Source organism: Dromaius novaehollandiae, chromosome 2, assembly GCF_036370855.1.
Source record: "Dromaius novaehollandiae isolate bDroNov1 chromosome 2, bDroNov1.hap1, whole genome shotgun sequence".
In the NCBI taxonomy this organism is placed as follows: domain Eukaryota; kingdom Metazoa; phylum Chordata; class Aves; order Casuariiformes; family Dromaiidae; genus Dromaius; species Dromaius novaehollandiae.
Genome location: NC_088099.1, coordinates 97,495,361 through 97,522,794, shown reverse-complemented (window position 1 = coordinate 97,522,794; position 27,434 = coordinate 97,495,361). Strand labels below are relative to the sequence as shown.

The 27,434-nt window shown below is 42.9% G+C and overlaps 1 long non-coding RNA gene across 1 annotated transcript in view; it reads right to left on the bottom strand.

Annotated features, from left to right (window-relative positions):
• Positions 1-27,434, bottom strand: part of LOC112991217 (uncharacterized) — a 53,772-nt gene that overhangs the window by 8,060 nt on the left and 18,278 nt on the right. Inside the window, exons 5-8 of the long non-coding RNA XR_010387815.1 lie at positions 20,198-21,262; positions 9,851-9,989; positions 7,950-8,016; positions 246-5,693 (exon numbers count right to left, since the gene is read on the bottom strand). This is a non-coding gene — a long non-coding RNA (uncharacterized LOC112991217). The remainder of the gene's footprint in view (positions 1-245; positions 5,694-7,949; positions 8,017-9,850; positions 9,990-20,197; positions 21,263-27,434) is intronic.

Here is a 27,434-nt window from a genome sequence, read left to right as displayed (position 1 = left end):
CCAGGCAAATAATGGACTGTGGGAGCTAACAGCTGGGGAATTAAGTTTAGGCATAGAATAAAAATAATGGCAGCTTTGATAAAAGTAATAATTTACTAAAGATGTTTTGTGCCTATCAGCAAACTCACAACATACACACACATCCATACACCTGCTTAAGTAGTGCACCTGTTGTCCTACAAATAAATCAAAAGAGAAAAATGGAAGTTCCCAATGTTCCGCTATAAATAAAAGATAATTAATACCATTATAGTGACAACCAGGTATTGGCAGCACACAGAAAGAATGGAAGCTTGTCATCTAATCTGAGCTTCTGTTTCGACATCTAGATGAGCTTGGAATACATACACAGTGCTAGAGGGCACAGCTGCAACCTAACAGATGAGAAAGAGAGAGCAGGTCAAATTCATCTCTTGCTGTAAGTCAGAAGTAGCTCAACCAAAGCAGAGATTTTCATGGAAATGAACACAACCTAATTTTTCCAAAAACTAGGTATTTCATCGCTTACACTATTTTATTGCTCAGAACATCTTGGGTTAACCTACAGCACAGCGGTCTGTGCAGGGTCTGTACAGAGAACAGCTGGGCAGGTCTCAGCACTTTGGGAACCTTACTGCCTTCACAGCTACTCCGTGGAGACCTACTGGTCTACATGGAACTTCTTTTGGAACTAGCATGCACATCCTTAAGAAAATCTTTCAGGCTAAGACCTAACTCACCACATTTGCACTTTGTGGACTCATTTACACATGTGCAAAGGGCAGCTTTGAATGTTGCTGGAGTCTTTAGTCTCTTCAAGTCAACAGGGCACATGAAAAATACTGTGTAGACAACTTCAAAGCTCCCTGTTTACCCACAGGCTAATTAAAATTTAGGTAATAGGACCACAATATCTTTGAACTTTCCTACTTCAGAGCTGGCTACATTAGCTGTTGAAGTGATTTTTTAAATTTTTTCTTCTTAAAGGGGTGGGTTGGATTTTACAGGGTAAAAGAACAAGTATTTCCTTTGCTCATCTCCTTTCTCTCCTCCCTTCAGACAAATGCTTGCCATTGCCCTCCACCGAAGCAGCCAGCTACCTGGAATCAGGCTCTCCTGTTGGCTAAGAACGGCAGTCATTAGACAAATCAACTTTATACCAGTGCCATTCCTTGTTTTAGGGGGCAAGGCATCTTCTCCAAGGTACAATTTATCTGAACGTATTTATGCAATGCAAAGTGTGTTTTGCACTCTCTTACGTAAATGTAACATGTATTAGGAGCAGACAGATCCAGCGCTGAGAGATGGATGGTTCTGTGCCTGATATGACTTCATTTTCCGTAGGCCTTTATATTCCCCAGGAGCATCTCCTGCCCCTCCCTCAGCTGCCGTTGTACAAAGCCAGACTGATACCGCATGTTAGAGAGGAGATGTGCACAGTCTTCTCTTCCATTTGTTTCTTTCCCTCTTGTCTAAAATGAAATCACTGAGAACATGAGTCTCCCTAAGTCTTTCTGCATGGAAAATCATAACCTTGACTTTTTGTGGTTCTTTGGCTCCCACTTGCAGTCTGGCAATCTCTTGTTGTCAGACCCTGTCTTTGTATTCCTTGTGCATCAATGGAGCCGCATAGAAAGAACAGAATTTGGCACATTGTTTTCAGCTGTATTTTGTTTAAGAGCTCAGAGGTCTTCAGGAGCACAGAAGCTTTGCATTTATTTTTATTATTACATATCCTTCCATGGTAGGGGAATCACATTTTATCCCATATTCTTATGCAGGGCAAAATTCTGCTCTCAGATTCTTTCTGCATATCCCCAATCCCTCAAGACGATCTTTGAGGTGTCTTATTTATTCAGAGCTTGATCCAAAGGGCAGTGAGTCCTCTGTGCATGTATTTCACTGCTATAAAGAGGACCTTTTACAGAAATCAAGAGGCAATCCAAAGCATTTGTAAAATGAATTTGGCCCACTGTTAGCGCATGTCTTAAGCCTGCTAAAGAAGAATATATGTTCCACTTTTGTGTTATCTGACGTTTCCTAGATTGTCAGTGAGAACTTTTTGATTCATAAGTATGAAATGGGGACATATTGCCACTCTTTCTTGAGAACTTTCCCCTTCGTCACTGTTGTTGGGAATATGCAATCCAAACGACTCATGTTATTTGAGCAAATATTGCCTTAGTTTGAATTATTTTATTTTCCCTGCAACCAACTTTGAATGTTACTATAGTAATATATCTGGTTTGCCTTGTCAAGGAACTGTGACAGACAATTTCATAAATCTTCAAGAAAGCTACAGTGCAAAGAAAGTGATGCGTTTATTTTACTCTCCTGACTTACATTTTCCTGTAAATAGAAAGGATATTTAAATGGATAGCACATAGGTACACCATAAGGAAAGACTATGAAGATCCAAGAGTCAAATAGATTAAAATATGAAAAAATACTGGAATTACAGTTGCAATTGTCTCCCTCACTCAAGCTTTCCCCAGAGCTCCTCCTTATCCCATTCACTCTTTCTTGTGGGTATGGGTAGATGGAGAACTGGGAACTGAAAGAGATAGGCCCCCCGGCTTTGTGCTCTAGTGGCAGTAACACATTATCCTACAGCAATTGAAAGGAAGTACTATGCTGTATTGCTGGCTAGAAGATGCCCAGTCACTTGATAGCAAGGCCATATAATTTGGGCTCTAGGTGTGAGAGGATGAAGTATCCTCACAGGAAGGCACTGAAAGCAGGACTTTTCAGATACTTCATTTTCCAAGCTTCAGCAAGTCTTCTCCAACATGAACGCATTAAGATTCTTGTTTTAAATAGATACAACTTGCAACATTTCGGAAAATGTCCACTAAAATGGCAAACAAGCTTATCCACCATAACATCCCAAAGGCAGATATTCCAAGTTGCACAGTACTAGAGTATCTTAATGAAGATCTCTTTTTTCCTAAACAAACAGTTTTCCATGATTTCAATCTCAAAATGAAAAAAAAGCTGAAGTATTTTAATTGAACTTCTCCCAGATCCTCAGCTTTGGATGGACAACAGGAAAGGAAAATATATTCAGTTCAAACAATTAAAGTTTGGTAAAGTTCTGAACAAATGAAAGCAGTATGTTACAATGGGAAGATCCTCCTGGCAGAAAACATGACCTGTGTGTCCTCTAAAGAAAAGTCATCCACCAGACAGGCCAGTTCAGTCTGGTCTGCAGACTTTGCCCACTATGACACCCGAGAGCTGAATGCCACCTATGTGTGGCAAGGCACCTGGACTGCTGGGGCATCCATAAAGGGTGAAGATGAGACTAGAGATGAGCCATCTCATCTGCATGGTCTTTTAGCAGGCCTAATGTCAACATCTGGTCTCTTCACCATGTGAAGACCTGTCACAAAAGAGGCTGTGAGTCACTGCTAGAAATGTTAAGATACATCTCTCTCCAACCCCTAATAACATACCATCCTAAAAGGAGCTGCCTGGCACTCCCATATGAGTGGCTTGATGCATGTTGTATGGGTTGGCTGCCTTACATTACATTGCTTCTCCAAGCATGGCTTTTTCTGAAATTCAGGAATTTGCTCAAAGCACCTGAGAAAGAAATGTGTTTGCAGGGACCCAGCTGCACAGATTGACATCAGTGCAGTGAGGGCTGATCCTAGACACAAATGGTTGAGTCTCCCTCCCTACAGTGTTGCATGCTGAAGCTCAGGCAGGAATTCCTCGTTCTTCCTGTCTGTGCCCTCCTTGTACCTACTGCTGCCAGTTTGCCCCCTCAGAAGAATGGGAGTACCAGCTAATAGTGACTTCAGAGGCTGCAGGAGAATGTGCGGGGGGCTGCTCTGTGCACAAAACCAGCCAAGTGTCTGAGTCCAGGTTTGAGTAACAGGATCAGGCAAAATGTGAACACAGGCTCAGGAGAGTCTGAGATGAACTAAAGCATCATCCACACTCCTGTAAGAAAGAAGTATAGTCTCAATAGTCATTTGGAAGTCCAGCCCTGCCCTGGGCAAGTGACCTTTCTTTGCAACAAATAGAGTTTCTGTACAGGCATTAGGATTTCTCAGTTGAAAACATTTCTGAGTAGATTATCTCACCTCTTTGAAGATGGTGAAAGTTTAGAGGAACCTAGGAGAAGGGATGGTGTTCCCAAAGTCCAGTGAGATACTGTGGCAACCCCACCACTGGAGTCGCAATTTCCTGCTGCTATACAGTGTGCTGCCCAGCGAGGCCTATTTCTTAAGCTTCTTTATACATCTCTCTGAGAAGGGTGCTGTTAGATAACAAAATCTGCCCATTTCTCTGTACTTAGATTAGTGGTAGACCAAAGGCAAGGATTATCTCATGGATGGATGCCTTGTCAGGGTTTAATTTTATATTTTAGGTTTCTTGTGTTTGTCATTTTATCAGTTGCTGTAAGCAGCCAGCAGGCTCTCATCTCACCCACAAAGAATGCAGCATTTTAGATGATGCAAATGGTGTTAGGAACTTGACATAGCTGTGGGATAAGATCTTTAAAAAAGAATGTGCCTATGCCTTGTGCAAATGCAAACAAATGCCCATAATTGGCTAGGGGCAAAGAATAAAGTGCTGGTATGGAAACACTGCTGCTGGACAACTGTCAGGAAGAGCTTACAAGTACTAAGTGGAGTCTATACAGTGGAGAGAGGATACGTGATGGTACATAATGGCATGCTGCACAACAAGTCCAAGAGGAGAACAGCTGAGAGAAGGCAAAATTGAAATGAGGAGCTGGAAGAAAAGAGAGAAGAGAAGGAGCTGGAAGAGAAGAGAGCAGCAGACAGCAGTGAGATGGCAGAGGCATGGCATTTGGTCAGAAATGAAGAGGTGAAAGAGTGCAGGAAGAAAACATTTTAGCCACTGTAAGGGGATAAGCTCACAGACTAATTCTGTTTACTTCCTCTGCCAGAAGTAGGCCATTATACTTTACACAACAACCAAAGCTCTGGTGACATCTCCCATCCAAGCTCACTGAACTCGCTCCTTCAGATGAAACCTTTCCTTCTTTGTGTACCCAAGGCTGCTCTGAGTTATGGGGAGAAGGGTGCTTGGGAGCATTTTGTCAGTCATCTTCAGTGGGACAGAGATCCAATATTTGGGGCTCGGGATCCAACTTGAAGCACTTCTTGGTACTCTTGAGAAGTTTAACGTCAACTTTTTTAACAAAAACATATTTGCAGAGAGGATACCACTGTTCAGTATTTCATGTAGCAGCTCTGAAATGAGAAGACCATATTCGATCTATATGCAGCGCTATATTTGCAGAGATTTCATCACTAGTGAACAATTCTTGATAGGCTCACAATATAAAATAATTACCCATCTTATTATTACCCATCTGTTTTTCCATTTAGCATTTGTCCATCTTGCACTGACACTTCAAGCTGGATTGCTGTGATTAGCTTAGTGTGACAGAGAGATTGCTCACATCATCAGTCAGAGCTCAGGTTCCCAGTCCTTAGCTGAAGCTGTAGGTTAAATTCACACCAAATGATGCGGCTATTGTAACAGCACTGGTGGTTATCAGAAGGATCTTTGCTCATTACTTTCTTTCTTAGACTGTTTTGGTGAAGGAGGTGTAGAAACAGGAATGATATGTAGGGGTAAGGAAGCAGCTGTAGCAGGGGAAAGGCAGAAGAGCTGACTTACTTCACACATATGAGCTGTGCATATGTTATGACTCATCAGGAGTCAAGAATCTGAAGTGAAAACAGAAGAGCAAAAGTACAAGTCAGGGTAGGGGCTTTTTTTGGATTTACAGTGACTTTCCGTATAAACTCTTCTTGGTCTTGACTTCCTGCAGTAATGGGAGTGGTCAAACCATTTTTAATTTAGTAATGGTTCCAGCTAAAGATATAAGTAATAGGCAGGCTGGCTGGCTTATGTGAGCGGTGACTAGTCAGCTGGGTTACCAGTTCAAATGTGGTCAGCTTCGTGTGCTAGCAGTTGTTCGAACCAGATGTTGCGGTGGTAGCCTGTGTGATGTTGGAGATCTTGGCCCAGTTTTTCTTGGCCACAGGGCCACATCACAAAAAGGAAAGCCAAACCCTCATTTAAGAATTTTCTTAGAAGTCTCTGCAGAGACTGGGAAAGCACAGATACAAAGGAGAAAATCGTATGAAGTGGGCATTTTGGCACTGCACACTTCATGTACAGCAGCATTCAGACATATTTTAGGCAGCCCCATCACAGCTCTGTCACAAATAAGATGGATACTCCTGTAGAGGAGCTTTGGGCACCTGCTTCTGGTGAAGGCAAAGAAAATGCCTGACATTCACGTCCTACTATTCCCTTGCTGCTGTGGGAGTCCCTTGGTGCTGTAAGAAGTCACTATAACAAAGGACAGCAATCACATCACTTTAATTTATGCAACCAGCAAAGATGCACAATTTTGAGAGAAATACATAAAAAGACCATCCATCTACCTCAGGGAAAGCTGAATTTAGAGACCTGTAGCAAAGTAAGGGTTTCCCGTATGTCAGCAGCTCACCTTGACACGAAAATTAAGAGGTTTGCTTTTTTTCTCTATCACCATAGACTGCTTTGTACCTAGCCTGAAGTTCCTTTAAGCAGGGGCTAGTCTTTGTCCCTCAGAGTGCAAAGGCAATATGCCCATTCAACTGAAAGGGGCAGAATCAAGCCCTAAATTCCACTGAATCCAGATATTCTAAGGACTTTTAATTTAGTAGTTTCCATGGAATTAAGAACTGATGACATTTTTTCCAACACAGTAAATGGAAGGTACTGTTGCCAAAATTCCTGCTACTATGTGAATGTGGAAAACCTGATGGTTTCTTGAGACATATTAATCTGAACAGATCCTACTGGCTTGCTATGGTTTCCTCCCAGTGAAGATCCACAGTCCTTTGAACCATGAGTTGCAGTAATATAGCTAATTATTATATAATGTGAACCCCATGTTATAACCGGGGAGGTGTTATGAGATGGATAAGATGCCTTTATAGGCAATCAGGGCCACTTCAGGTGCTCTTATAGTTGGTCCAAATAGCACTGTCTCCATTCTGACCCTGAGTGCCACAGGCCAGATGACAAGCTTTGGCTGCTTGTTTAAGGGAGCAAAGCTGCACATTAAGTCATCCTGTTTGCCCTTCTCAGCACTGCAGCTAATCTGCTGTATACCCAGATACATGACTAACTGACTTCGCGCCTCAGTTTCCTTTTGTAACGGCACACTCCTTAATATAACAGAGCCTTGGAGGCATCAGTCATTCACCTTTGTGACATCATTGAAATCATCACAAGAGTGCCAGGGATTGTAAAGCTGAAAACATGGGAACATCTCCTCCCCTGCTTCCTAGATGAGAGGTGTTTGTGTGGGGCAGCAGGCAACACCTCCGGGACCTCCGCATGGCCTGGCCAGCAGTGAATGCACAGGGATGCCAGAAGAACTCCCTGCCGGAGTATTATTAATGCAGTAAGGGCAGGTAGCTCTTGTATTCTCTGTCACAGTTATCTCACAGTATTTACTCTGGACTCCTCTCAAACAGAGCTAACAGTTGTGAACATTAAATCAAGGTTTATCATGTTTATTTTCAAGGCAAATATTTTCTGGCAGGCTTGTGTGTGGTTGTACGCACAGATCCTGAAGGGAAAGCAGCATAATGGAGCTGAGAGCCACTTTACTGACTTCTGAAGAGGAATTTCCTATTAGCACTCATATCCTGCATTAGTGGTGGGCCCAGGCCAGACAGTTAAGATTTGAATTTGAGGCTGGCTTACCCATCAAAAGGGATAGGAAAAGAGTTAAAGCACATTGTGAGTAGGCCATGGTGAGGACACAGAGGACAGAAGTAATGTCTAGTGAGAGCTACAGGCAAACATTGCTTCTTGGAGTCTATACAAGGAGGATACAACCCTAATCCCAACCCTGTGTGTTGTCATAGTTCTTTTGAGTGACAGGGGTAGTTTATAAAAAAATTAGAATATCAACTCACGTCTGAAGTAGTTCTCAGCTAATATCGCCCATGGTGGGGAAGATGGGTGTCCAGTTCTGGTTCATCCCTGGTGTGAATACATGTGCAAGCATATGTGTGAGAATAAATTGATTTAGTTAGCCTTTGTTAAATAAGCTATGCTAAGAAGAAACACAGATTTGTACAGTTTCAGGTTTTAAAACCCTTCTCCCACTTTCTATGCATGTTTTTAGTCCCTGTGTCTCTCTTTCCCCCACTTTCTGTCCCTCACACATACCTCCAGCTACCTTGTGATCAACTTCAGTTAAATCTGAACTATAATTTTTACTGTTGTGCAAGTGGTGTTGAAGAGAAGAAGCTTGCAAGTGCAAGAGCTTGGATGCTGGGGACTTGACAGTGAGCTAAATTGGTTCTGTCAGTAAAAATCTATTTAAGCATTATTTTCAAATAGGAAATAATTTCAGGTTTCAGAATCATTGTTCCTGAAATGCAGATGGACACATGCCATTCTCTCCTCCTCCCGCCTCCACTCAGACCAAAGGCTGGTATGAAAATTGGCAACTGTCATTATATACATATTTTTTTTGTTGTTCATCATTCATGATCCACATGCCTAATATTGATTCAGGGAGAAAAAAGATTAGAAGATAGTACATATCACATTTTTGTCCAATGAACCTTCCTCTTTCTCTCTACTTTCACATTTGAAAGTTCTTTGGTCTGGTTTCATTAGAAAGTGTAAATCCGTGAGCCCAAACAGAGACCAAAAGGCACTCAAGCCCCCTTCACTCTCTTCCAGCCATGGAGAGCCATGGATGTCTGGGGTGGAGGAGTGCCCCATGCTCTGGTGTCCATCGCAGCAGGTGACAACCTGCTGTGGCATCTTGCACCCCCAAGCAATAAGCAGCGCTGTGTGGCTGGCGGTGGACCTGGTACCGCAGCAGTGCAGGCAGATCTCCATACGCTTCTTGGTACCCAGTCAACTGCCGAGGAGCCAAAGGCACCCAGCTGTTAAAACCCCATCTTCATCGGGGAGACTAAACTGAGGTGAGGGACTTCACTGCCTTCTGGCCAGAAACCCACTCCCGGCTGTGACAGACCGTCTCCGACTGTGAGCCTTACGACGGAGGCTGCACCAGTGGGAACATACTGCCCTTGTCCCTTGTCCTCCCGGCGACAGCAGGAGCGCCCCAGCTGACTTCAGCCACTGTGAGGGGATGCAGAGCTAGCAGCCATCTCAAGTTAGCCACATCCTAAATGATTTGGGGCTGGGGAGAGAGCTCCCTCACACAATAGCTAGATTGATAGATCAAGATTTAATTAAAAATGATCAGCTATTGCAAAGACAGGCTTTTTTTCTTTTTGCCTTTTTTTCCCCCCAGGCACTTGGTTTACATGTTTACTGTGCTAAAAACAGTTACAAGCAATGTGGATAGCCCTCTGTTAGCTGTGATGAAAACATTCTCCAGCGTATCTGATGGTGTCTGCCACTGAAGAGGCCTGAGAAACACAGCAGCTAGATGGAGAGTAAGCCTCGCTCTCTAAAAATCATACACTAAAGACTTTATGCTGGCTTTCACCTGGGGTCAGTTCTTCAGCATCGTCCCAGACAGGGATTCTGGTTCATTCGCGATCTCTTTGCTAATTCGCTGGGCAGCCGCGCACACAGTGATGCCTGAGGGTGCCGCGCTAGGACATACTGCAGGCCCGTCCTGCCCCGTCATGCCACAATGCTCTCAGAGGGCTGGTGGGAGACATAGAGGTGGCTGGCGCGAAGCTCACTGTCAGCCTGATGTTCACAGGAGGGTTGCGGATTGGCCCCCTCCTTGTAATGCCTGGCCCTCAATTTGAGCCCTGTGGGTATGCAAGAGCTCAGGCACATGAAAACAAGCATATACCCAAAGCCTTTGCAGAAATATTACCCCAACAGGAGGCTGGATCAGGACATGGTAGCACCTCAAAGCTCTCAAGCCAGACATATCTTCTGCCGCATAAATGACTGCTCATTACATCCCCTTATGGGACACAGCTGGGCAAAGGGGGCCACTCTTGCTGGTAGGGCTGGCAAAAAAAAAAAAAAGTTGTCTGTCATTCAGTGGAAAGGTATCCATGCATTACCAACCAGCTATTCTTAAAAGTCCTTCTAATTTGCTTGCACACCTCTACCAGTGATGTAAAAATTGTTCTTCCTTCCCTTCTCACACACAATATGAATGTGTATGCGCGCGCACACACACACACACACACGTAATTAAACTCATGGTTATGCTTTTTTTTAGGCGCTAGTGAGCTGTAGCAAGTCAGAACATTCCCAAAGCAAAGCCATTTTATTAGCAATTTTGAAAGTGCCCCTGTCCATCATTATCAAATATCCTAAATACCCATGTTCAGCAACATTCGGCTGGTACTTAGATTATGAGTCACTGGGTAATTTAGCCCTGCAAGGGAGATTGTAAGCTTTTCTCCCCGTCTTTTTCAGAGAGGAGATGCCAGTGGGGACCTTCATTAACATTCACTGTAATGTACATCTGTTTGCCCCCTCAGCCACTATATGAAAATACACAGGGAGAGGGGGAAGGGCAGAGGGAGAGCTTCAAAATGTTTGTGAATCCCAGCGATGCACCTCGAGCTGTTTCTATCAGTCTGACAGGGATGGCAAACATTTACCATCTCCACAACCCACTCTTTGTGGCTTTATAATCACTGAAGCATCTGAAATAAGAACGGTGCTAGTTCTTGCTGAGGAATAACAACAAACAGAGCTCAGGTTGTTAATGGTCCTCAGTAGCCCAGTGTTTGGACTGGATCTTGGATGTGGACATGAGTGACCCACTTAAGATTTTTGTTGTTGTTGTTCAGAAAACCTCAGATTCTACCTTCTGTCCCATTGAGACTCAGCTACGACAGAGTCATACTTCATATTCATCTATAGGAACATCTGGCCCATGTCTAACATTTAATTTCCACACCATTAGAGTCAAACAATACGTGTACATCAGTAGATAATGTAATGCATTATCACGCAAGGCAGAGAGCAGCAATTTATTAGCCTAATTTAAAATAGCCTTCAGCAAAAAATAGTGCATCTTAATTCATGGATCTGAAAGGAATGACATATTTTCCTGTAAAATGCAAAGGTATGAACAGAGACATGCTTTTCCACGGTGGCGCATATATATATTTTTTTCCCCTGGTAAATCTTTTAAGAGATGAAACATCAGTGCTCTGCACAAAAAAAGAAAAAAAGAAAAAAGGAAAAAGTTCAAAACCAAGGTACATCCATAATAATACAAAAGGAGATTTCATACCAAGGGGACGAAAGAAGAAAGGCTGCCCTGGAACACAAGCAAAAGTGACCTTTCCTTTACAGTGAAGTTGTGATCTGAATGTGAAGATCACTCAGACTTTCCATGCCTGCACTTGAACAAATCCAGGCTCCTCAAGTGCATGTCAAGCATTTCCTCCTCTTTTTTTTATCTATTTTTTAATTCCATTTAAGGACTTATCCTAGATGGGACAAAAAATATCAAAACAAATTAAAAGCCTTTGCCACCTTAACAAAATGAGTCACTTTTCACAAGCCAATGCTCTGCCTTTGGTTGAAGACTGTAACTTCCTTCTAGGGGGAAATTAACTTCCCAAATAGCTTATGTGCCACCCAAAGTTCACATCAATTCTCTGAAGCAGGGTGAATTTACTCACTTTTGATTAATAAACAGATCCTGGGCCCTAGCCACACTGTTCAGCTCCCATCTCTGCTATACCCAAAGTTAACAGCTGTCTGAAGCTGAGTTTTATTCAGTGTCATTTCTGCCTACCCTCTTTTTTTTTTTTTTGACATCAAAATGTCATTGAACAAAATACACTGGCAGGCCTTGGAGCAAAATCTGGAATGCAGGACTTCCTCTTTCCCCACTCAGCACACACTGTCTAGCCCAATAAATTCTGACTTGTTTTTCCCACAGTGGAACAACTGCTTGAGAACTGGAGGGCCGCCCTGCCAAGCCTGGGACATAGCCTCTGCTGAGAAGGTGGCAGAATGCTCACTCCCTCAGCAGCACTTTAGGAAAAAGCAGTATTACTTGGGCAGCTCAAGCCCACTGGCACATATTAGATGGTTTGAGAACTTCTTGAGAGACGTGAGTAAAAAAAGCCTCAGTTCTGCATCTCATCTGTTTGAGCCCTGCCAAAACTGAAACCATGAAATGTTTGAAGGAGAACTTTTAGATGACCAGGAAACCTTTAAGGTAAAGAACACCATGCTTGTCTCAAAAAAAATCTGTGTCAGCACCACCCTTGTCTAGCAGTACCTGAATGGGGATTCCTAAGATCTCAGTTGTGGGCTTTGCCCTGGACAACGTATGAATGAAAATCCAAAACAAAAGAGGCCCTACAGTTAGTTATATTTTCAGCATCAAAGCCAGCTTGTCTCTAATTCATCACAATGAACTGCTCCATTCAGTGGACTTGCACAGGATAGTATAGCGACGATTGATCCTGGGGAATTATACGCATAAAAAGGTGACCCAACACTGAGGTATACGGAGAGTCCCAGCTGACATAGGTTGGCGTGGGCACTGTTCTGGTTAACCAGTGGCAGGACCTCCCTGAGCTGCACCTAAACATCACAACTGGGCTGAGGGGCTGGGCTGGGAAGTGGAGGGTGACAGAGGTGTCACCTGGTCCCCTTTGGCCAACGGTTTTCTGAATAAGTGCATACGTGGAGTTCAGTCAGATCAAGTACAGTCTGGCTGTGACTCCAGGAAAGAGTTGCAGGTGCAAAGATACTGAAACTGGAGATACAGCCAAATACAGAGTATCTCATAGCAAACCTATGATGGAACATGCCTGTCAGCAGAGACAAAGAGAGCTTTGAAGATGAAGTTCAAAAATTTATGAGTTTGACCAAATTTAACAAATCTTAACTTCACCAGTGGAGACAATCTCCCTGCTCACAGGAAGGCTGGTACACTTGCACTTACAAAAATACTCTGCTACTCACTTAAAAACATGAACAGCAGCAAGAACAGGCAGAGTCAAAGATCCAGGTGGGTGATCCACCTCAGAAGTCAAACAGATCATCACTCTTCTGAAAATAAAGGGGCCTACATGAGCAAAAAGCCTTGGAGGTTTAGAAGGAGTCATTCTTTACACATGTCTAGACAGAAGCAGAAATTGTAAATCTCACACCCACCAAAAGTCCTCTCATCCAGTCTGGCTGGTATACTAGAAGCTTTATTTGGATAGTTTATTGTTTGCAATACAGTACCTTTGCCTGGGGCGCAGCGGTGGTGGTGGTAGTGGGGGGTTGTCTCAATTTGTGTGTGGAAGAAGTGAAAGACGGAACAGCGGCAACCAGAGATTTTGGCTACAAGAGAAGGGTAGAGTCTTCTGTCTACCTGACTTCATGGTTTATAAAGTGTCCTAGAAATTAAGTCTTACCTGACCTTCTGTCTACCATTCCTGTATTAGAGGCAGCTGGACATATTTTCCTGGCACAGTTTACTACCCTTGTAAGGATGTAGCTTATGCTTAGATACCTCCATCTCTCTAGGAAGGAAATAAGACAAAGAAAAGGTGCTTGCATTAATGCTGCCTCAGGGCACCAGCAAGTTACGGGTTGGTGGGTTTTACAAGACTACTTACTATGCTATTCAATTAAAAAAAAGAGCAGTTACCATAGCAACACCCTCATCTAATGGCTCTTATGCTACCTCTGAGATACAAAGCACCTTCTTACAGAGATACATTGACCAATACAGCATGTCATGGGAAGTTTTATGCTTCTAGCAATGGTTTAAGGGGGAGAATGTGCATTCCAATAACCAGACATATTTATATCCCCAGGTTGTAATATTAATTTATAACAAATTATTTTGGTTCCTTGATATCTCTTTTCTTCTCATTACCATTTCCTTTCTAATAGTGCCTTCATTTTTTCTTTCTCGCCCCCCCCCCCCGGATGGATGATGTTTGATTAAGTTCAGGATGAGATTTGCATATGGGAGCTTAGGGACAGGTCCAGCAGATAGGTGGGTCATATCTGTCTGTCTATCTAGTATCTAGGAAATGCTACCACTTTATCACAGTTGAGCAGTCACAGCCAAGTGGAAGCCAGGGGCTAGTCGGTGTTTGTGGAATACATTCTGACATTATCAGTGGTAAAGGCTGGCTTTTCAATCCTGAGCAGAAATGCAAGGCAACATTTTTTATTTGTTTTCCCCAGGGCGGGAAAGTGGGAAGGGGAGGGGAAAGCAACTCCTCAAGGAGGGGAGAAGAGGGTGTGGAAGTGTCTTTCTTCTTGTGCTTCCTTACAGGCATGGCCAAGGGGAAGACAGGTTCCGTGACTCTTTGAACATGGAGTGGGCCAAGCTAACATCTCCACAGGCATGCCAGAGCTGGAGGGCACTGTCAGGAGAGGGACTGGAGGACAAGGGAAGGTACGGCTAGGCCTCAGGGCATCCTCCTCACTTTGGCAGTCTCTATGGACATTGCATTTCATAGCAACAAGTCTCAGAGGGCCATGGGTCCTTTTTGTGGACAAGCAAGATATACTGTGTCCCCTGTCCCCAACCACTTCTTTAACTACTTCCCCACCAAGCAGCACATTCCTGAAGCATCGTCACTTGTGCAGGCAGGATGTACTCCTGCCCTATGTGGACCTGGAGGGGGAACAATGGGGCGATGTGAGAGCTGCAGAGCTTCTTATCCCTCCCTGAGCAAAGCACACAGCTTGGCTCCCTGGGTCCAGCTGCTCCCCTCCCCCTCACGCTCCCTCCACGCTTCCGAAAAGTGGGGTCAAATCTGACTATTAGTTTCCAGAAAAAGAAAAGCAAGCTATTGCTCAATAACCTCTGATTTGCAATCTTCTAATTATGTAGCCAGTGCAGTAGGAGAGGAATAGTGTGTTTGGCCTTCTTACACCAAATATTCTTTTTAACTCTAAAAATCTTTCCAGAAAGAAACCTAATGATTTAAAGAAAGAACTAGATATAGATTAATCATAGCAATTACTACTTAGGTGTCTGCATAAACACAGGACACCACTATTTTATTACTGCAGCACCACTGAAAAATCTTTCACATTCACAGTGCAAGGCTGAATAGCAGTTCCATGTTATTTTTCCATAAACGTAGGGCTCCATGTATTATTTGCAATGCTCCTAATTTTTAATTACCCCAAACTGAAAGAACGGGATGATATATGGTGAGTGAAACCAAGCATATGTTAAAAATGTCTAAACAGTTTTACCTGGGAAAATGAACAGAAACATAAATTGCTTGTATTGCATATTTAAAAATTCAATAGCAAGCTAAAATTATCATTTGCATTAATGTATTCTGAAATATGAATTATTAAGTGATTCACATTGGTGCAACAAAAGCCAGTTTGGAGAACCTAGTTTTAGCCTGAAGCATTCCTCAGCAGCCTTATCTTCCCAGGTCCCTCTAAATAGTGCTAAATATATAAAGGAGATTCTTCTAATTGGAAAAATGTATACACAACACCTGTACGAAAAAAACCCCTCCACATTTCCAAGCTGCTTTAAAAAAAGCCTCTCAAACAAAAGAAATTCAAATTTTCAATGCTATTCAAGCCTCTCCTGTCTCTTTTTCTCTCTTTCTATTTTCACCCCCTTTGTACTTTGCACTCTTGTAATTTTTTTCTCTTTGCTTTAATCCCAGCCATCGTTTGGTTTCTATTCTTTTTTCTTTTCTTTCTTATCCCTTCATTCTTTAAATACAGTTTCATTGTTCAGAGGTCAAGGAAATGACCTGCCACAGGAAAGAACGGCAAGAGCCTGCACGTGTGGTGCTGGAGGAGCAGCTTGCAGCAGCAGCCTGGGGAGTGCGGGGCAGGCAGGCCCAGGAGCCTTCTCAGGCCGTGGGGCAAGAGAGCTGCCTTTCTTTGCTACACAGGGGCAGGAGGGAATGGGGGGGGGAGGGGAAGGGCGGGTGAATGACTGGAAGCAGAAACATTATTCAGTGCTGCATCCAGCAAAATCTTAATTCACGGGCTAATACTTCCTCCTCTGCATTGTGTAAGAAAGGAGAACCTGTCAGCAAGGTCTTCTGGGACTGGGGCTTGGAAATTGTAACTCAGGATCCCTTCGTAGGGGAATTTTTTCCCCCTGCCTTTTGTTTTAGGCTAAGGCAAATCTGGCATTGATTTACACACATGGCATCCATGCAAGGAGCAGTAAGGTGGCAGGGGATTAAGTCAGGGCAAAAGCTGGTCCTTCGTAGCAAGGTGCAGCCACTGCCAGCAGTGCTTGGGTCAGAGTAGGAGGTGCTTCTTGAGCTACTCTCTGGCATTAACCAAACTTGCATCCCTCTGGTCTAAAGCAGAGATGCTGCATCTCTTTTCAGATATTTTCCTCTCTCCTGGGGCACGGTATCACTGGGGTCTCAGAACACGTGATGGGAAGGGTATGTATCATGGAAAATGGGCTCAGGTGCCAGCCTGAAGTGGCATTTTCCTTGACCTCAGTGACAGTGGGTACCATGTCACAGAGCAGGCTAACTGCTTTGAAGCAAGGGATCATGGAGTACTAAAAAGCTGCAGCTCTGTGTGGCAAATGCATGAGAAGTGGGCCTGGCTATAAGGGGTGGGTTGCTATAGGTAGCTCGCTCCACACTGATAAAAAGACACCCAAATACAGAGGTTTACAAGACAAAAGAGATCCTGATGGATAATGAGAGGGAGAGCAAGTGCTAGTTAAAAAGGGATAAGGACATCACAGTGATGGAAAGCAGCCCAAAATGACTCTGACTCCTGTTCTTCATTTGATGTGCTCAAGGTCAAGCAATGAGTCAGGGGAAGAGCCAAAGTTAGCAGCCTGTATTCCCAGCTCTCTGCTTTCACTGTAGAGGCTTGATTTCCCAGAATGCTCCCTTAGCTCCAGTCGGCTTCAGTGAGAGGACAGTTGCAAAATATCTTTGACAAATCAGGGCTGAGATGCTGCTGTTTCTCAAAACAGTTTATCAGTCATAAATGCCAGATCTGTGATGTGTGCTGTACAGCCCAAGTTTGCAGACTTCCTCCTGTGCTCAGACAAAAAGCTCAGCTTTTTTTCTGAAACTGAGTTTCTTTTCGTGCCATGTGATTACAAATACATTCTGACTTGCTACTTCCATTTCTCTTATATATTAGTAAAAAGAAAAAAATGGTTGGAAAAAAATCTCTATGGCATTATTTCTACAAAAATTCATTTTGTATGCAAAATGTTACACCGCTCTGGGAAAAGTGACACTGAAGGACTTCTGTGTAATTATATGTATGTATTATGCATATACAAACACACACACAGAGCCTGGTGAGCTACAGTAATAAAGACACAAAAAACGGATGTGACATTTACCCAACACAACAAACACAGGTCAATAAACAAGCTGCCATGGGATCACTGGGAGCACAGTTACACAGGAATGGTTTTACTTGGCCAGCAGTCTTGCTAGACCAGTATCTTGTCATCACACAAGCATCTTCAGGAACCCTGGTTCGGAGGAATATTTTAATCCTAGTCCCCACTCATTAGAAATGGGTCGAAACCTTGCAATTGTAGAGTTTTTTTTGCTTTTCTCAAATCTGTTAACCTGGCTGGATACTTTTGTTAACTGGGTAAACATCAGGCCCTTTAAAAAAAATTCTGCTATGCTTGCCCACTGAGATCTCCTGGAGCAGTAAATATCTTACTTACTTATATGTATGCATAAAAATCATTTCTCTTTCATTAGCTTTGAATTTTCCACTTTCCTATTTCTTTGAATGCCCCCATGTTCTGATGACAGAGTGAGAAAAGGCTCTTTATTGTATCTACATCTCGTTCTCCACTCTCCCATCTTCCAACACATTCACTGGGAGAGAGGCAGGGAGGGCAGGAGCTGCAGAACAGGTACCTGCTTATGCAAAACTCCCATGTTTCTGCCCAGGAGACTCCAGTCTGAAGTGTAGCACTCAAGCTTGCCCAGTGAGTCCATGCTTTGTGCATGCCCAGGGCTGGGTGACCCAGGAAGGCCAAACATCAGTCAAAGTATGTGGAGATATTGCTCCAAGTGAGATTCCAGGTGGCCTGGACTGATTAAGTTTAAGAGGAGTGGGTCTGTTATGGTCCACTTTGCTCATGCTCACTTCAGACACATTTCTCCTGCTTTGCTGCTTTGCATGAGACACGTGGTCCGTAGTCTGAAGTAAGCATGGGCAAAATGAACTGGCTGCACCTGCTCCTGAAGATGGGTTCTCTTGTAAATAACCTGGCCCCTACAGGGATGCTTCAAGTCACTAGTTGTCCAAAGCAGCTAATTTCCTCCCCTTCCCAATTCTCTACATGGGACAGAACTGAGGTCAACAGCTCCTTATCTTTGCCCATATCAAAACATGGCTGGGGAAAGGGGTACCTCACCAGGAAACCCTTGGGGGCCGAGCAGCCTGCTTCACTTTCCTTTTTGGCAAGATTTCAAAGCACCTGCTAGCCCAGCAAGGAGAGGGTGGAAAGAGCCCCTTTTGGCCATCTCATTGCCAGGTCCCAGGACCTCTCCCTCTGCATTTATCTGCTGAGCCTCAAGGCACAAGAACTGAGGTCACAATTGGTGCTTGAGCCCCTTCTCGGAGACGGAGTGCTCCCACCTGCTGAGCTCAGCTGGGCAGTGGTGAGTCGGGGCCGCACTTGCCCATTTCTCCACATTGCTTCACGTTCAGTTAAAAACAAAGCTGTCCATAACTAACAAAACATGAGATTTTTGAGAAACTAGATTTGCTGAGCTGCTATTTTAGCGAATCATAATGGTGTCACTGCCAAAATCATCACTTCCCTTCTCCTCTCTGCCCCTGCTCCAGAATCAGTGGTGCACTGTGAAATTGAAAATCTCTGTGTGCAGGAAGAAAGTGAGGTTCAAAGAGAACTGTAGTTTTCAGTTTGTTACACTACCAATGCAAAATATGCCATAAACAAATTAATGGCATCGTCTTAAAAATTCTCTCGTTTGAATTTTCTTGCTGTCTAAGTAATAATAAGCAAGCTAGTCCTAATCAAACAAAACAAGCACCTACTAAAGAGTTTTATGAAGAAATTGCCCTTGTCTTCCTTCTAAACAGATGGAAATCTAGGCTGGCAGAGTTGTAGTAATTCACGCAATGTGGTTTGCAGGCAGGGGCAAAAGCAAGTACACAGCTTCAGGGCCCAGTCCAGCACATTAACTGCTGGACTGCAAAGTTGTCACTTCCAGTGGATAAGTGTGGTTGCAGGATGGGTTCCCAAAACCAGAAATTATTACAGAGCCTGATTCTGCACTAGGTGTATTTAGTCTTTTATGATGTGAAGAACCCTTGTATCTCAAAACTGTGACTGAAACTGAGAGCTCTCACCCCTTCACTAGAGATGCTTAGTTTTAGCCAAAAAAAGCAATGAACCCTATACACTATAGAACCTTATTGTCTAGACATTTCTGTACATTTGCAAAAGCTGCTTATTCACCAATCTTTAGGCTTTGGTCTGAGTTGAACAGTGCTAGCAAATGACCTTGCTGTAGCTAAGAAATTAGGCAGAAGTCAAGTACTGCATAGAATGAGATTTGCTAGGAGTTTTGTTACGGGAACAGGACTGTAGGTGGTCAGACATTAAATATGCTGGAAAAGGCTATACAAAAGGCCTGAATCAAGACCTGTCATCAGGAAGTTTATATCTGACTTCCATGGACACGAGATCAGGCTGTGAAAGAACCTTATGATTTCATGCTTTAATATTCAAACTTCAAACTTTAGGATGACAAAGTTAGACTATTTACTGTGTTCCAAGGCACTTGGAATTGACAGCACTAAGTTACCTACTATTTTTCATATAACAGTCTAATAGGAGATATCTTCTTTTAGAAGCCATATACTAAACCTCTAGGAATTTGTTTTCATGCTGGGATGCTAATGTTAAATACACTGATGTAATGGATTAGCACATCTTTGTTGACTGATGGTGACATTTTCTAAAGTGCTTAAGCAGCTGAAGACTATAAACCAATTAGAATGAATTTAAGTCTCCTTGCAAAAAGGGAGGCATTTTCAAAGGTGTACATTTGGACACCTTTTCCCATTAGAAATGAGTTAGAACTGAGTGTCAACTTTCTGAAATTAGCTTTGAAAATCTCACCTTTAATTTTTCCTACAGTCTATATTTTAATCTTTTTCCATCCCAATACATTTATGCAAGCACTGTCACTCCATCTTGCTTTCCTAACACTGCTACTTTCAATAAACACTGAAATACTGCAATACTCACATAACCAAGATAACTCCTCTGTTGATATATATGCTGCAGCGTCACATTTCTCAACACGTGAGATGAGTTGTGTCCAGAGATCTGATGGAATTTCCTGGAATGCTTTAGCTTCTCTCCGGCATGTGAGGTTTCTCACTCTTCTCCTGGTGGTTGTTCTCTACCATTGACAATAGCTGAAAATCAAAATAATCTATGCCACCAGCAGTGAGTACATATGTGAACACAAAATTGTCCTTTTATCCCTAACTGTGACCAATCTAGGCTAAGAACCTTGCTGAGGACTTTGCATCCTATTGCGCTCCTCTGTGGCAGCTGTAGACAGTCGGATATCTGATGCACTGTTGATATGGGCATTAGCTTTTAAGATTACTCTGACCTCACTCTGGAGGCATTTGCATAATTATTTTATGCTAAGTAGAAGAGCTTCGTGTGTTGAGGAAGCATCTTTGCACCATTTTCAGTAATGCACATAGGATCACTAGATTTCCTTCTAGCATTCCTTCAGAACTTGGTGCCTCATAACTCAAGTTACTGGATACACAGACATCCCCCCGTCACTAGCCCTCAAGTGTGAGTTAGGTATGCTCTTGGAGCACCCGATCATTTGGGCATACCAAAGCAGAGGAAGCTAGAGATTGAGAAACCCACCAGACTTTTGGTGAGGTAGACCTCTGAGCAGCTCAACAGTAACATGGCTGAAATTGTTTTGCAGGTCAGGACAGGCAGAGAGGTAGCCAGTGGAAGGCTCTTGGTTAAGCAAGTGGTTGAGGGTCATAAGGAGAAGGTCCATAGTATTGAAGCACTGAAGTTAGACTGTGGTCAGAGATGCTGTTCAGGCTGCTGGTGATCCACATTGAGATACTGCCTCTTCTAGCCCAGTCCCAGGTGTTTGTCATGACTGGCGGCTACCACCTCCAACGCATCTCCAGGCATGTGTATGTACTCCAACTCAGTTCAGGCAAAACAAACTTGTTGAGCTTCAACAATTTTCATAGGAATTTTTTTAAACTTAGACTATTTTGGACAGTTGGGGAGTGACAATGATGCTGGCAGATCTGGGAGATCCTGGAAGGGGAGAGCAAGGGAGATAAGTGATGAACAGCCGAAAGCAGGCTGGATTTGGTAGTCTCTCACTCTATATCAGCTGCTGCCAAAACTGCTGTTTTACATCTGATTACAAGCTTTGTCTTCTAAAGAGCTCTGAGTAAGTCCCTTGGTAGATCATAGCAGTTTGAAGAAATTATCTGCTGTCTGCATATCCTACATTGCTTAGGTATACAAGTAAGATACTCCTTACTGCTCCTCCCTCAGACACTCTGGAGACATGAGACAGACAATTCCAGTCTGGATCCATTCAACTCCAATTATCCACTGTTTTTTGTAACATATATTTTATTTAAATAAATCAGAAGGTTCTATTTAGCATGTTGCATTTATCTTGGCATACACTTCACACATGCAGAAATTCTGTATTAAGGCTTTCATATAGCCTTTAGCAGAAGAATCAGCTAAATATATCCCTGGTGTAACTCTACTGACTTCAGTGAAGTTTCACCAGAGGTATCCCTGTTCTGTTGATTTATCCCATTCATTCTCATTCCAAAAGACAAAAAACAAGAAAATGCATGTTTGTATTTAGTTAATACAATGTATTCCCTGTATGATACATATTTAATCCCCTGCACTTTCCTTCACTGACTGCTATATTGCATGCTGGTTTATATGAATTATTTTCACATTTATATGCAGATGTTTCAAGAAGCAGCAATGGGAAAGTCAAGACACATAAAACTTAAAATCGCCATTTGCCCCGTGCATATAAGCAGGCCACCTTGAAGTGAGTCTGTTGGCACTGGCAAACATCAGAACAGCAGGAGTCACTTGGGTGATAAATTATGAGTGCCAGTCTCCAGAGACTAATTCTTGGCCCTATTAAAATATAAGGGTTAAAGCAGCCATATCAAAGAGGTGAGAAAAAGCAGATATGCTTTGCATGTTGATCCCAAGTACTAAGCAGGTGGGCAGGACCTCACCTGGTTTACAATTCAGTGCATTGCACTGCTTGAACAATCCTATCTGGGCACTGTCATGGTTCCATATTTGCTGGACAAGGTGTCAAGGGAGGTACTTCTCTGTGCAGTATAAAAATCAGGTAACCAAAACACTGCCAGCTGCAAGACTCACTTCAGAAAGAATTGACACAGAATGACATCAGTCAAGGAAGTGAGGCTTGAGTATCTCCCCTACAAATTAGTTCTTGGCTCTCTGCTATCAAACACCTCTATCAATGACATGGATGGAAACATAACTGTGTTACAGACTAAGTCTACTCTGACAAAAAGAATCAGTGGGAGTGATAAAGATCACAAATTGCTGAGGCAAGAGCAGTCTGGAGCACTTGCTAAATTAGGCACAAGCAAATGATGTGCCTGCTGATATAGGCCTGTATCTACCAACAGAGAATTCTTCACACTGAAGGGGTGCAAAGTCTGCCCCAGCAATCAGTGTCTAAAGATGCAGTAGGTGACGTGGTAGGTGGCTTGCTGGGCATGAATTCCCAAGGTGATGTGCTAGCCATTGCAATGCTCAGATGTAGTCACAGGAAATACTGTTTCTCCTTCAGCTCATGGTTCTCCTATGTATTTGGCAGTGATGTGATCTCTGCAGTACCATGTCTGTTTCTAGATGCTGAAGAACTGGAGAGTACGCAGAAAAGAGCTGGCCATGGAAATGATGGGCTTGAGACACATGACTGAAGCACAGGACTGAAGGTAAAAGGGTCAAGCAGCTTGGTGGGGTTAGCTTGTCAGGGAGAAGGCTAAAGACTGACTCAGTCACCATCAAGACAGGTAGCAGAATTTGATAAAGAGTGAGCTTTTCAGTTTACCAGACATCTAACAAGATTCTGTGGCTGGAAGTTGAAAACAGCTGAATTCAGAGTAAAACTGACATGCAAATTTTTAATTTAGGATAATTAACTAGTGGAATTATTTCCCAAGGGCTACAATAGAGTCTACATCACTGGAAATCTTTTCAATCAAGACAGGATGTTTTTCAAACAGATACGCTCTAATTCAAAGAGGAATTAATTCAGAGCAGTCCTGCAGTCTGCGCAATTCAAGAAATCGTGCTAAATGTAACCCTCAAAGCTTTGGGCATCTTTTGCTGCTTTAGAGGCCCAAAAGCCAGACTGTATGTACATAACAACAGTCTTATTTATTGCTAATACACAGCAGTGTGTCAGGACAAACATTATTAGGCTAAGTATTAATATGCTGAGTATCCATGGGGCAGTCACCTAGCAAGTCTCTGCTGGCCAAGATGCGGTCAGTCAAGAAATAATGTATCAACCTCTGTTTTCTACTTAAAAAAAGGTTGATCCTCAGTCCTGTTGATACACTATATTCCTCCTCTCTGCTCTGGGTTTTCAGATCTTGTCAAGTCAGTGGTGGTTTTCTGCTTTTTTCCCACTGAATTGCTGATGATTTTACCTCTCTGCTTCAAACTCTTACTAACTGGTATTGACTCAACAAGCTCACCTCTGTGGTTCCTCTTTGTTTCTGCTTTCTTGTCTTGCATGGTTTAGTATCTTATAAAATCTCTCACTTTCAGATTAAGGTGGGAGCTACAGCTCATCTCCAGTAGAACTGGGCTCTGGGTCACATAAATGGTTCCAGGGGTACCTTCTGATATTACAGTCTACAAACATACAAAAATCTTGACTGCTCCAAGACTCCTGCTCATGGACTGCCTTCCACAAGAACATGTATCTTAGTGACAAGCTTCTACATGAGGGCTGCAAACATACCCACAAGGCTGTAAATGGAAGGAATGGTTCCTGCCTTACCTCCTAGGAACATGAGCCATGACTATAGAAAGCTGGAAGGTCAATAATTAAAAAAAAAAATCTGCTGTTGTACACAAATACTGAGGGATGTCTATGAGGCATGTGTTTTAAACCTTCTACAGGCAAATGAATGTGTTAAATAAATAGATAGTACTAGGCACTGCTGTGCTCTTATGTTTCACATTTCATATCTCTCTTGATAGCTTTAACTACTCAGACAACCCAAAGGCACAGCTGTGCTGGGGATAATGTATGTACCAAAGCTCAAATATCTACATCAATCCTCCAAGGTGTTGGAGTTGCTTAAAAACCATAGCAGAAAGAGTGCATTTTCCCCCATTCTCTGTAATTCAAAACTTAAGTACAAAACAAAATCCAGCAACTCCAGTCTGGGTCTTTGAAGGGATATATAATATTACAGGGCAAAATGTTGACAGAATGATAAACATTCTGAAACCCCCCTGTAGAATAAAAGTATTTTAACTATGGGAGTCTCCAGAATATAAAGTGAAGGTTTTTCTAGCACTAACAACAAGCAATACCATACTCAGCCCTTAATGTCCTGCTGTATAAGCCTCTGCGAGCACGCCACCATCCTGCTAGCTGCACAGAACCTGCTCTCGCACCCCATCAACACTGCTATTGCTAGTAATGGAAAAAACTTCCTTCAGTTTCAGCGGATGCAAAACGTTTTTGGTGGATATGCAAGTAACGTTTGTTCTGACTGTAATATCGCTTTTAAATGTTATGTATTACAGTGCTTGGAAACGCTGTGTGTGAAACTGTGACAGATGGATTACAGAGACAGATAATACTGGACATTTTAATGTACTTGTAACCTGACCAAAAATATTTCATTTTTATGTCCATGGATAACTTCAAAGTGTAAAATGACACAAAGACCCCCCACACACTAGCAGAGATGCAAAAGAATCTGCAAGGACAATGAAGCTAATTATACATGCATCTACATCACCTTGATATAAGATTTAAGTGATGTTTCTGCAAGGATCATACTTGGGCTTGAGTGCCAGCCACACCACCATGTACTGCCAGTATGTACAGCCGAGAACTGTTTATTTTTTCTACACGAAGCTCAAGGGAGATGAGATCAAGCAAATTCATTCCTTTTGCATTTCCTTGAACTTGACCACTCTGCTGGAACTGCTGCAGCTTCAGAGCCTGCAAGGCTGCAGCCTGTCATCCCTGCTTGCTGTTAACATGCTGCTCCCTGCAGGACTGGCAGTACTCTTGAGACAGGTTTGTTTCATGGTACACACTGAGGACTCTTCAGTCTCTGAAATCTCCCCATGGGAACCTTGTTCAGAGGGGTGTGACATGCTTTGAATCTGGCTCAAAAGGAAGGGCCCACCTGATGACTTTTGTCTAGAGTTGAAAACCCCTAACCTGAATGCTCCTTTATCTATTTATGTTTATGAGACAAATACCTCCACTTCTTTTAGTTTGTGCAAAAGAAATTCAGTTTGTCTCTTCTTTCCCAAGCCCCTTCCTGCCTGTCTGCTCACCCAAACAGCATCAGAACCAGAGTGGTTCTCAGAACATCATTTACTTTGGTTCCTTTTTCAGAGAGTCAAAAAAAAATGACAGGGTTAATGGTTCTGCAAGCACTTTGCTGCTTCTGCTTCTAACAGAAACAATGCAGGGCAAAACTGTGCAAACAATTTGTTGGTTTTTTTTTAAATTAAAGCACTTCCATTCCAAGAGAGACTGTTTCAGTCTGGATTTTGAGGCAATGTTTGGGTTGTTTCTTATCTGAAAGGGCTCATCCATTCTCAGTCACGGCAGAGACTCTGCACAGTATTACTTTGGTGTCTGTCTGGGGTGTATATGTGTGTGTATGCATGCGTCCTATTTTTGAGCTATTTTAACTTACGCTTCATATTCTAGTGCTTTCTGATAAGTAGAGTTTATGTCAGAATAATTGGCCTGAGGATTTTTCTTTCCAGTCCACTACATTTCTGAGGTACAGCTACACGGAAGATAATGGAAATGCCTCTAGAGTATCTGTCTGACAAGGGAAATAGCAAGAGTAAGGAGTGAACACAAAACAGGGACCTTGTCAAAGAGTGTGCAAGTTAATCAGTCCAATCAGTCACTGTGGGTGACGTATCTGAACAAATTGAAGCTGACACAATGGTCAATTTGACTGGGGAAAGTATAATTTTGGATTAGGGTGAACACCTTTAATCTGTCAATTGTGGCAGTCTTAAACCTGTAATTGAAAGAGCACAGCACTGCTTTACTCCAGATGTCAGTCAAACCCATTCACCCTCTTCTAATCACTGATCAGTTTGCAGTCTCTTCTGCATTTACTTATCACACTCCTATTTATTTCCCCTTTTAGACAAAATTCTTTGCTCCACTTTAAGAAAACCTCAGTCTAATAAGGAGAGCCCTTCAGAATAACACTGGATGCACCTGATTTTCAAGCAGATGGTATTCAGGACACAGGAAACAAAACAGAGTATCACTGTGTGCTTCATTTTAGCTTTCACTCCCTGAATTGCTGTTTAGACCATAAAACACTATCTTATTTTTAGTCTGCTTGTATGCCTGAAAAGTGTCAGCCCAGCCATTCCAGAACCACAGTCTTGTCTCTCTAATGTAGTTCGGAATGAGGCAATTTCTTCCCTGGGAGCACCACTCCCTGCAGGTGGTTAAGTTTCCAGCCCAACCTACTTGTCCATCCTGGCCCAGTCTGGGACAGGTAGGTGAATGATTTCCATAGACATCTTACCCACTGAACTGTCTGTGAAGCTGCCCACCAAGAATATGGACTTACAGGATGCAAGGATTCCTTAACAGCTTCAAGAGAAGAATTACTACATCTCTGCCCACTTGCAAGGGGGATAGTCCATATGCTGCTCACAATCTCCTGAGACTTTTACCCCAGCAATGCCTCTTCCAATGTTTAGATTAAAGCAACATGAAATGTACAGTTCAATTGGCCTGACCTTGCAATGCACAAGCAGATAACAGAATGGTGTGCTGTGTGAGAGGGCTCTCCAGTTTTGTTCAGCATCTCAGGCAAACTCAAGAAGAGCATTTCCTTATCTTCGCTCGTGCTGCAGGTGAGCCATGCCCCACACTAAGATCCTTTTCTGAATTCTGAACCTGACATTCTCCATGGCATTTTGAATTCTAGTCTCTTTAACTCTTTGGTCATCACAGATACAGTTGTTTTAGATGTTTGAGGGGCCACTTCTATAGCAGCTCTAGAGGGAAAAGGAGAGGGAAACCTCTTGTAACTCTTAACAGTGATCTTGTCTTTGGGAGGCAGTCCACAGAGAAATACTGACGAGAGAAGCGGATTCCATCCTCTGGTAGGATAAAATGCAGCAAAGGATTAAAGGGACTACGCAAACTCAT